The sequence below is a fragment of the Abrus precatorius genome, unplaced genomic scaffold (assembly GCF_003935025.1).
Source record: "Abrus precatorius isolate BTA unplaced genomic scaffold, Abrus_2018 Scaffold0, whole genome shotgun sequence".
Classification (NCBI taxonomy): domain Eukaryota; kingdom Viridiplantae; phylum Streptophyta; class Magnoliopsida; order Fabales; family Fabaceae; genus Abrus; species Abrus precatorius.
Window position 1 is genome coordinate 2,649,153 of NW_020874290.1, and position 11,455 is coordinate 2,660,607.

The 11,455-nt window shown below is 34.2% G+C and overlaps 1 non-coding gene across 1 annotated transcript; it reads left to right on the forward strand.

Moving 5' to 3' along the window:
* Positions 1-479: 479 nt before the first annotated feature.
* LOC113853578 lies at positions 480-586 on the forward strand. Its single transcript, XR_003502648.1, has one exon. It is a non-coding gene; the product is annotated as a small nucleolar RNA R71 (small nucleolar RNA).
* Positions 587-11,455: the final 10,869 nt, after the last annotated feature.

Genomic DNA, 11,455 nt, shown 5'->3' on the forward strand with positions numbered 1-11,455 from the left:
TTAGAGTATTGCTGATTTCTGCTATTGGAGTATTGAAAACCAAGTGGGAATGAAGGTTGCTGTCTCTGAAAATTGCCCATGTAATTCACTTGTTCTTGTGGTTCACTTGTAGATGCATCACATGCACCATTGGCATGATTTCATCCACAAAAATCACAACTTAATTGATTGGTTGCCACACTTCCAGCTTGTAAATTGTTGATCTGTTGAGTCAAAGCAACTATTTGTTCTTAAAATAACTAGTTTTGCAGCTGATTTTGTACAAGAAAAGTTTCTAAAACTTTGACTTCATATCTAGTACTTCACCCTGCATTTCTTGAATTTGAGTTCTGATACATTGATGAGGCCATCTTCTCAATGATTCTTTGAACTTCTTCTAAGGATTTCATATTTAAAGAACCTCTTGCAGCTGCATCAACCATGGTTCTTGTTGTTGTATTCATTCCATTGTAAAAAGTCTCCAATTGATCCAGTCTGGAATGCAGTGATGTGGACACCTTCTCAGTAATTCCTTATGCCTTTCCCAAGCTTCATATAATTATTCACCTTCCTGCTACACAAAAGATGTAATTTCTCTTCTCAGTTTGGCAGCTTTGGATGGAGGGAAGTATTTGGTTAAGAATTTGTTTACAAGCTCTGTCAAAGTGGTAATGCTTCCTTGTGGTTGTGCTTGTAACCAACATTTAGCCTTGTCTCTCAGAGAAAATGGAAAAAGCCTCAGTCTTATAGCATCTTCACTCACTCCATTCATTCTTATAGTATCACATAGCTGCAAAAATTTTGAAATATGCAAATTAGGATCATCAGAAATTCCACCCGAAAATTGGTCCTGTTACACTAAATGTAACAAGGCTGGTTTAATTTCAAAGTGATTAGCTTGAATAGTTGGTCTAACTATTGAAGAATTATATCCCTGCATGTTTGAAATTGCATAGTCTCCTAGTGTTCTCATCCTATATTGCTCTGCCATTTCAATTTCTGAAGTTAACTGTCCTAGAGGTGAACTTGTTTTGTTTGAAATAGGAGTATTTTGAATTTCTGGAGAATGGATAACTCCTAAGGAACTTTCTGCTCTAGCCTCTCTTCTTAATCTTCTTAATGTTATATCTATGTCAGAATCAAAGACCATAGTTGATTTATTTTTGTTTTTGCTACGCATATACAATTAGAAAACAAATATAGTAAAAAGAAAACAGAGAACTACACTTCACAGTATATAATTGCAAAGTAACTACTTATGATAATACAAAATCTATAAAAAATCAAAATTATACAATTACAGAATTAACAATTCAATAGATTGCAAACAGAAAAATTCTCAATGTAATATAATACCAGCAGAAACTTTAAAGAAAATAAATGCTCAATCTAGTTACTTTCTTGTTACTAATGATATCGAAAACAATATTCCTCGGCAACAGCGCCAAAGCTTGTAACCTTCACAAAGTACTCAATTATCACTTCACAAATCCACAATTAGTTGAGCTTCATGAATTTCAAATGGATTTTGGAGATAAAAGTGACAGATATTAAAATCAGAAAGGAAAACAAAACAATGAACATGCAATTATGTGATTAACAAATGTAGAGAACATAGCTAAGGAGTTGTTTTACCAAAACTTCAGTGTTGAATCAATAAAGTTTTGAACATTCAAGTAATCAGAAGGAATGACAATCAGTTTCACGTTATTAAATGTTACTTTAAGTGTTAGAAACCAGAAGATTGCAAGATCAAGTTATCTTATCCCTGAGAAATCTATAATCCTGGTAATTGATTCAGATATGAGAAACAAGTTCAATTTCCATTGATAAGAGTTTCTCTGTAATTAGCTAATCAAACTTTCATTCAATCACTACGTAAAATGCGGAATCAATCACTCAATCCATTCCAATACTCAAAATCCAGATCCAGAATCGATTCAACACATTCGTTTTCGATTCACAATCCCTAACTACAAAATGTTCAAGTAGCCATTACAACAGAAAAAGAGAGAAGAATCTTCAATTTGATTCCTCTAGGTTGAAGTTCGATGTTCGTCCCCAATCGCTCTCTCAGACTCTCTCCACACTAAAAAAACTAAATGGAAATAAAAAATGAAGAAAAGATCCAAAGTTCTGAGCTTTTATGCAATTTATAGATTTCCCGCCATTTGCCCATTACTACGCTTCTTCACTAAAATATTCACGCAGAAGCCTATCTGGAACTCTTTAAGACTGGAACAATCACTTTCCTTCATAAAAGTGGCAACGCTAGAATTTTAGATATGTGTGTGTTCACTTTCATGAACAAAAGTAGACACGCGCAACTTGCTGTATCGTAGGTCTCTCTGGAATGATCACTCTTGTGGACAAGAGTGATCATACGCAACTTGCTGTACTGCAGGTCTGTCTGGAACGATCACTCTTATCAGCAAAAGTGGTAACGCGCATTTGACTATGCTGAGAAACTCTCTGGAACGATCACTTTCACCAACAATAGTGATCACGCCCAGATTCACCTTGATTTCCAAGCTCTGAAACATTCACTTTCACCAGCGATAGTAATCATGCCCAGCTTAGACTCCATTAAACTTTGTTCCTTGCTTTCAGTTTTGCTACTTTTCTTCTATCTTTCTTCTGATTTTCCATCCTCATGAACTTAGCTCAGATCTTCCTACAAAAATATGATTGAATCATTAATTTCTACACAAAAAATTCTTAATTTCTAAAATAACTATGTATTTAAAAGAAAACTTAAATCATTCTATTTTTATGAGTTTTTCTACTTTTTCCAACATGTTTTCTTTATCAAATGGGTTAAAACTGAAGTAAAATACTAGGAAAAATATGGATTCATCAGTAGTAATGAGGCCACTATCACTTTCTCATGCATTTAGTGAGGTGGGACTGAGAATGAAAGGGACACCTATTAAGATTTACTATCCTCGTATCCCTTATTTTGTAAGACCATATGTCATTTAGGTGATCTCAAGTCTTTTTATAGCATATTCAAATACGTGCCTTATATATTAGAGATTAAAATTTAATGAGTGAAGGGTGCACAGGTGTAATTTTGGTAGAAGGCCATAATTATGTTTATCATGCATGAAGTCTAAGATTGATAGGGTTGTTAATAAAGTTAGTTGCTATGTTCCATTATTATGTAGCATTGTGAGGGGATAATTTGTGGGGCTGTTTTCTCCTAGAAGTGCACATACAACCGAACTTGATGTTAGTGGTGAGAATTTAAGTTTAGGGGCAGTTTTACTCAGAGTAGCGCATATGATGTAGTGGCTAGTTAAAGAAAAGAAATATATATACTTTTAACACAATGGGAAGAGGTTCTAACCTTATAATAGAGTGAGAGGAAGGCTATACATGTGACTCATATACAAGGCTAACATGCTCTTTTCATACAGAAACAAGTGAAGTTTGGGAGTAAAAGATTTTAGAAATAATAAGGTGAGTAATATATTGTGTATAACATGAAACGGTGAGGGGACTTTGGCAACATAGTCATTCTCCTCAGAATACTTTTATGCATACATACTCCAATTATTAACTATTTAGAATTAAGGTGCAACAAAGAATTCCTTCTAGACTACTTTTGTAAGTAATCGAATGGAATAAGGTTCCAATTGAATGAAGGGGATGCAGTTTGGTATTGCTTGTATGTGGAAGAAGGCAATTATAAATTTTAATTTGGTCATACAGTATAATAAAATGAGTATATATGTAATTAGATATCCAAATTAACACCATAAGAATGGAGATGACAAGGAAAATAGCTTGTTAGATAAAAATTATAATATTTTGAGCAGAAATAACCAAGCATATATAATAAAAGATACTGGTTAATTCAAGATAGAAATTTTGGGGTAATAAAAATTTTCTCAAGCATCTCTTGGCCGGAGTTTAAATTAACACATGTACTAAAAGATATTTGCTGAATTAAAATATGAATTTCTAATTTTCTTAAAATTGTAATAAATAAATAAATAAATTCTAATAAGTCTTTAAATGCTTCCTATAGACTTAGAAAAATCAAGCTCATAAAACTAGGGGTTCATAAAATTGGGGATGTTACAAATGTCATCCTTGTGATTATGCCCTTGAGCAACAAGTTTAGCCTTGTACATTTTAATATTGCCTTTTGAGTCTCATTTAGCCTTAAAGTCCTATTTACTACCAACTTGTTTTGAACCTTTAGGCAACTCAACTAGTTCCCACACCTTATTGTCATCCATTGATTTTAATTATTCTTTCATGACATTCAACCATTTTTTAGAATTGTTACATTCCATGACTTGTTTAAATGAGATGGATCCTCGTCATTACTCAAGTTACATTCATGCTCAAGCGAGTAAACTACATAATCATTTGAAGTAGAAGATCTTTTCTACCTTGCAAACCTCTTTAATGTCACCTCTTGTGGTTTATCTACTACTTGCTTATTTGTGACTTGTGCATTGTTAGCTGGTTCATTATCTATACATTATTCTTGTGAGTTTGGAACATTAATTTGTTGTCTTGGTACGTTATGTGACTGTAATAGAACAAGAGGGACAACAACTTGAGAAGAGATACAAGGTACAAGAATTTCAATATGTGTCTCCTTAATTCCACATTTCGTGATTCATCACTTCCACTAAACTCACTATTCTCAATGAACCTAGCATTACTAGACCCAACTATTCTCATACTATGGTTAAGACAATAGAATTTGTACTTATTTGATTTCTCAGGATACCAAATGAAATAACCACTAATGGTTCCAGCATTGAGCTTCTTCAGATATGGATTATACACTTTTATTTCTGTTGGACAACCCCAAACAAGAAAATGTTTTAAACTGAATTTCTTTCCTATCCACAACTCATAAGGAGTCTTTGGAACTGCCTTACTAGGAACTCTATTAAGCAGATATGCAACAGTCTTTAATGCATGTATCCACAATCATAGGTATAGAACTATAATTTAACACACTCCTAACCATTTCTATAAGAGTATGATTCCTTCTTTTAGCCACACCATTTTGTTGTGGTGTACTGGGCATAGTATACTATGCACATATGCCTTGACTAACTAAGTTTACAAACGAACCTTGACATTATTAACTTTTATCAAATTTACCATAATATTCAACACCTCTGTATAACCTTATAACCTTTACTTTTCTATCTACTTGCTTTTTCACCTCATCAATGAACACTTGTAAGATGCCTACTGATTGAGACTTTTCATGCAATACATATAGATAACAATACCATGAGAATTTATCAATAAAGGTAAGAAAATACTTTTCATCACCTAAGATGGGATGTCAAAGAGATCACAAATATTAGTCTGTATCAATCCAAGGAGTTGAATGCTTCATGTGGTTGGATTCTTTGATGTGTGTTTGGTTTGTTTTCCTTTAATACAATCAACACATACATCCTAATAAGCAAATCCAACAACACTACCTCAATAAGATTTAATTCAAAACATATTGAAACATAGTATTATTGAAACATAGTATATACCTTTGTTGTTAAACCAAACCTTTCTTTTTGGACAATCTTTCTTGAACTGACCATTCTTCTTGCATAAAATGCATCTTTATTCCTTCTAGATTGGTCTTCACAAACCTTTAGTATGACCTTATCCTTCTTGTCCATTTTACCTGGCTTAACCTTGGTACTAGGAGCTCCTTCATGAAACTTAAGATGGATAAAGTGATCTTTCACCTTCAATTTGCCTTCCTTTTGAACTAGTATGTCCTTGATTTCCTGTAAGTTCCACTTTTCTTTAAAAGTGTTATAATTTATCTGGAATTGGCTAAACTCAAGATGAAGTGATTGAATTTATGATGAACTCCGCTAGAAAAACTTCACGCATTTCTATGTCCATTGATTTTAGCTTTTCTACTTGGTTAATCATTCTAGTCACATGATCATAAATAAGTTGTGACCAATCAAACTTCTTAGTAGTCAACTCACTCAACAGGGTGTCTGAGATGAACTTTTCAATGATGTCCAACTGTGCAAACTCTTTTATCTTTGCCATAATTCCCTTGCATTATTAGTCTTTGGAATTGATAACTTCACATTTTCAGCTATAGTCATCCTTAACAAGTTCAAGCTCAGCTTATTAGACCTTTCCCAAATTTAATAAAAAGTATTTTCATCATCTGTACTGGTCTCAATAATGGCTGCAAACTTTTCTTCCATTATGATCACTATGTCCAAATCCATAACACTTAGCTGAAATTGAATTTACTTAACCCAATCCTTATAGTTCAGTCAATTGAACTTGACTATGCCATTACCCATACCAAACATGTTGATACAGACTGCAATATATAATTGTTGTTAGCAATCTAAACACTAGCAAGTGCACTAGTATTGCAGCAAGTAATGAGTAATTTTTAAGAACAGGATATCGCCTCCACAGGGAATTTAGATTTCAAGTATCAATTCACAAAATTGTAACCATTTGAGCCATACGAATTTAGGAGAAGAGTTGTAACATAGAAAAGCAATAAACCAAAGCAATTAAAAGTAAAGAAGAATGTGCAGAAAAATAGATCAATGAATGCAATGTGAGATTAGAAATGGATTGAAAGGTAGTTAGGAATTTACTTCACAAGAATATCAGTATTAATTCAATTATGCCTTTGAACATTCAAGAACTTGGTTAATTGACAATCAGTTTCGTATAGCAATAGCCAAAGGTTAATTCCTTAACTCATTGACCCTAACAAGCAACTAAACCACCCTAATCCCTTAGGTGAAGTTCAATTTCAAGTTGCATTAATACTTAGAACCTAAAGATTGCAGAATTAGGTCTCCTTATCCCTAAGAAATCCCTAACTTCTGATTGCTAACTCAGATCGGAGAAGCAAATCCAACTTCCATTGGTAATTGTTCCTCTAAGATGAATCAAACGAATTTCCATTCATAGATTGCAAGAAAAACAGAATTCACAATTCAATTAATCCAAGAACTCAAAATCCAGAAACAAGAGTCAAATCAATACATCAATTCGAGTTCCATAAACCCCTAACTACAAGAAAACTACTCAGACATGGGAGAAGAGAAAGAGAAAGAAGAAGAAGAAGAAAAACTCCAAGAAGTCATGGCCAGAAGCTCCAATCCGATTCCTCTTTGTGGAAGCTTCAAGACTTGACCCCAATCTTCTCTCTCAATCTCTCTCAACGAGATCTAACAGAAAAACGGAAAAATAAAACTGAACTCTGAAAAATCTGCACGTTTCTGTTATTTATACAATTTTTCAGATTTGCACGTTATCACTTTTATGAGAAATAGTAGCCACGCAGAAGGTTTATGGTTGCGCGTTAACACTTTTATGAGAAAAAGTGACCACGCGCAACTTTCCTGATATTGAAGGCTCTCTGGAACTATCACTCTTACTGATAAAAGTGACTACGCAGAGGTCAAGTGGTTGCGCGTGATCACTCTTATGAATAAAAGTGATTACGCGCAACTCGCCAGGTTGATGGTTCTCTGGAACGTTCACTTTCGCTGATAATAGTGATCACGCAGAGCTTTTCTTGATATTTGCCTCTCTGGAACGCTCACTTTTACTGATAAAAGTGATAACGCCCAACATGTTGAGTCTGAGACTTCATAGGATCTCTCACTTTTCCTAGCAAAAGTGATAACGCCCAAGCTTTCTTCTTCTTTGAACTCTGGAGTGATCACTTTTACTGACAATAGTGATCACGCCCAGTCTGCACTTTCTTGGTCTTGTGTTTTTGGAGTCCAGACTTGCTTCTTTCTTCTTCCTTGTCTTCAAGCCTCCATTTCCATGATCTTTGCTCAATTTATTCCTTCAAAAACAAGATTAAAAACTTAATTTCTAAGCAAAATTTCTACAATTGCTAAAATAACTACATATGTAAACAAACTTCAATTCCTTCTTTTTTTTCTGAGTTTTCTGCTTTCTTCATATATTTTTCTTATTAATTGTGTTAGAATTATGCTAAAATATCAGTAAAAATATGGATTCATCACTACCCCAAACTTGAATTTTTGCTTGTCCTCAAGCAAATCAAATTAAACCAAGGGTAAGTTCCTCCATTTTCAAATTCAATTAGCAAGCTGCTTTTCTCAGATTTTCCAATTTCCAATTCTGTGTTTTCTGAAAAAATTTCAATCAAGTTGTTCATCCAATACTCATCATGATATTCCTACTGCATAATCATCATTGAGTAAGAATTGCTATCTAAGTTTATATATTTCATCAAAATTCATGTGAGTACAATTAATCAACATGATCACAGCTCACTTGGAAGTGTTTCTCTCATCACTCAACAGTGTTTAGGTGTTGTTTTCACTCTAAATCATCAATTTCACTGCACTCTACCATATGCTTGCCCATATTCTCAATCTCCTCTGCCTAATACATGTAATCACACATCTAGAGGACTTTTTCAGGTTATAACAAGGCTAAGATTAAGGTAGGTATTAAAGAAAATGGAAAACAATACATGCAATTTCAAAAGATCAGAGGCATTTTGAGTGATTTGTTTTAAAACTAGCCTGGATCTGCATTATTCCTCCTTAATTCTCTCACTTATGCAGCAAACAAATTTTTTCTTGCAGCAAAATTTTCATCTCTTTTCTTCTTTCCTTGCTTTCAATCACTATCTTCTTTTCGTTGATATTCTTTTTCTTTTTCTGCAGCACTTTGCTGCACTTCTTTTCTTTTGAACTCACATTTTTGTTCTTTTCACAGCTTTGCTTCATAAATTTTTCATTTTGCTGCAGCATTTTTGTTCTTTCTTTCTGGCTTGTTGAACTCAACTTAGATAGCATGCTATTTCCCACCCCAAACTTAGAACATTGCTTGTCCTCAAGCAATTAAAATCTAGATGCCACCCCAAACTTAGTTTTAAAACTCATTCTTGATTAAACTCATTATGCCTCTGATTAATTGAATGGTAAAAATTAGTTTTTCAGCAAGGCTTATAATGAGGTAATTTCAAGAAAAGGGATATTAAGCTCAAAAGGGTGAACTAAGACATTCAATCATAAAGGAAGATATTTAGGCTGACTAGGTATAATCAAACATGGCCTCCATCATATATGTGAAAACTGTAAATTGCATATTCAACCAAGAAACAAGACAAGTTCTAGAGAATGCAGCAAAATATGATCAATCACACATAAAAAGAAGGATGCAGCTCAAGTCTCACTAGGGATTTGCAAGTGACATGCTAATCAATGAACTCACAATTCACTTTTCAGAATTATATGGACCTAGTGGCAAGACTGCCTCATTTTGAAAATACAAATGTGATTTCATTTTGAGAATGGGAAAAACAACTTAAAAAGAACAATTTCAAACCGAATTCACAGAATTATCAATTAGCTTCATTTGATTCACAACCAGCAATTTAATATCTTATTCTAATATTTTGGTGTTTTCCAGAAATAATTTTAGTGTAATGTGAAGCTAACACATGAACAAGAGGTAGAGAATAAAACCCCCCTTTCATGGAAGCTTGTGCAAGTGTCATCATCCATTGTGTGTGAGTGCTGTGTGAAAGTGACAACTTCTGCACAAAACACCAAAAATTTATCAATTAGTAAGTAAAAAGGCAATTAATTGGAAAACTAGTAGATATTCAAAACAAAAATGTGAAATTTAAACCACAATGTACCAAATTGTAATTACATCCCCAAAGGTATGATATTTAATTACAACTATCTACACAAATTCTAAATGACAAAAATTTTAAAAGTCCTAAGCTATTCATCTGCTTCATCTTCATCTAAGGTTTCTTCTTCTTCTTCTTCTTCTCCACTTCAGCTGGCTATGGGAAATGAGTTTTATAGATTGGCAGGTTTTTTTAAAAACTGAGGAGCGCAGGCACTGAGCATTTTCTGCCAAATCTGGAGTATACTACATCTTATCCTTGGTTATTCCCATTTTCTGACCAACGTTCAGCAGAACACACTCTAGCAGCATGATTACAGCTTTGACACTGCTATGGAGTTCATTCTGCCTCTCAGCCAGCTGGTTTTGTCTTTCAGCCATCGAATTTAGAGTGTCCTTCATCTTTATTGGCTTGTGTTTCTTGAATTGAGAGGGGATGGTGGCTGCTGAGGTGCAGGAGGTGGTGGCATAGATCTCTTTCACCATGAATACAGAAATAGAGGGAACAAATCTGATCCTCTCTTGATAGTCTCCAAACTCTACCCCCTTTTTACTGCCAGTGTTGAGTTGTGCTTGACTAACATAAAAGAATTCAGAATGAATGTGCTCCAAACTTTGGCAAATGGTAACAACTATTTGGTAACAATGCATTTTTTTTAGCTCCCAAGAGGTAGGTATTTGCATAGAATTCCTGGGCTATTTCCCTCCATCCTTGGCCAGCTACTAAACAGAAGAATTCCCAGCTCCTCTTTTAAAATTCTTCTGTGAATTCTGGATAATTATCCCCAACTATCTGAAAGGCTCTGTCTGGGACAATTTTCCTTCTCAGGATATTGGCTCATATGTTCTGGCCTTCTTTGTTGTTAGAGTATTTCTGGTTGATCCAGCTTGGATGTTTCTGCTGGATCTCCTTCTTGGAGTGTTGCTAGCAGATCCAACCTGGTTCTTCCTGGAGGAGCCAACTGGTGTATTCATAGAGGTTCTGGCCATTTTTCAGTTTCTTGAGAGAAAGTGCAGAGAAATGAGGGAATGGGTAGCTGTTGCTAAGTTGACACCAGAGAGGAAATGAGAGCGTAGAGGAAACTCAGAAAGAAAAATGATTTAAGGGTAAAATGTATGCGTGTTCACTTTCTTTTTCATTTAAGGTCACGCATGGCCTGTGCTTATTTTTAAGAATAAAAGTGATCGTTATGTTGATAAAAAAAAAATCTCAACGTTATCACTTTTATTCATAAGAGTGAACATTCCAGAGAGTGTATTTTTCAGAGTAAGGGGCACGTTATCACTATTGCTGGAAAAAGTGATAACGCGCAGCTATGTTGCAACTTTTGTTAATAAAAGTAATAACGCACAGAGGTCCAGGTTATACTTACTTGTGCGTAGTCACTTTTGCCAATAAGAGGAAGCATTCTTGAACTGATGTTTCCCCATCTGCCTCTGTGTGATCACTCTTATCAGTAAAAGTGATTGTTCTAGAGGATTACCTCAAAATTCACTCTTTGTGTAGCTCATTCCCTGCAACATAGTGACTCGTTTCATTAATCAAACTTCTCTAAAATCTCAATTAGCTTACTTCTCACACTCTAATCCTTTCAATTTACTCTCACAACATCAAACCTCTAACCACTTATCAAATTCACCTCAGAAAACCAGATGCAACAGAATGTAATTGCAGAAATTATAAAACATGAATATGCAGAATTCTAAAATTCAGAATTAACCAAAATTTAAAATTCCTAATCTGTATTCTAACAAAAGTTAAAGATCAGAAATTTAAAAGGGAATAGAGAAAAAAAAAATCCTAAAGTAT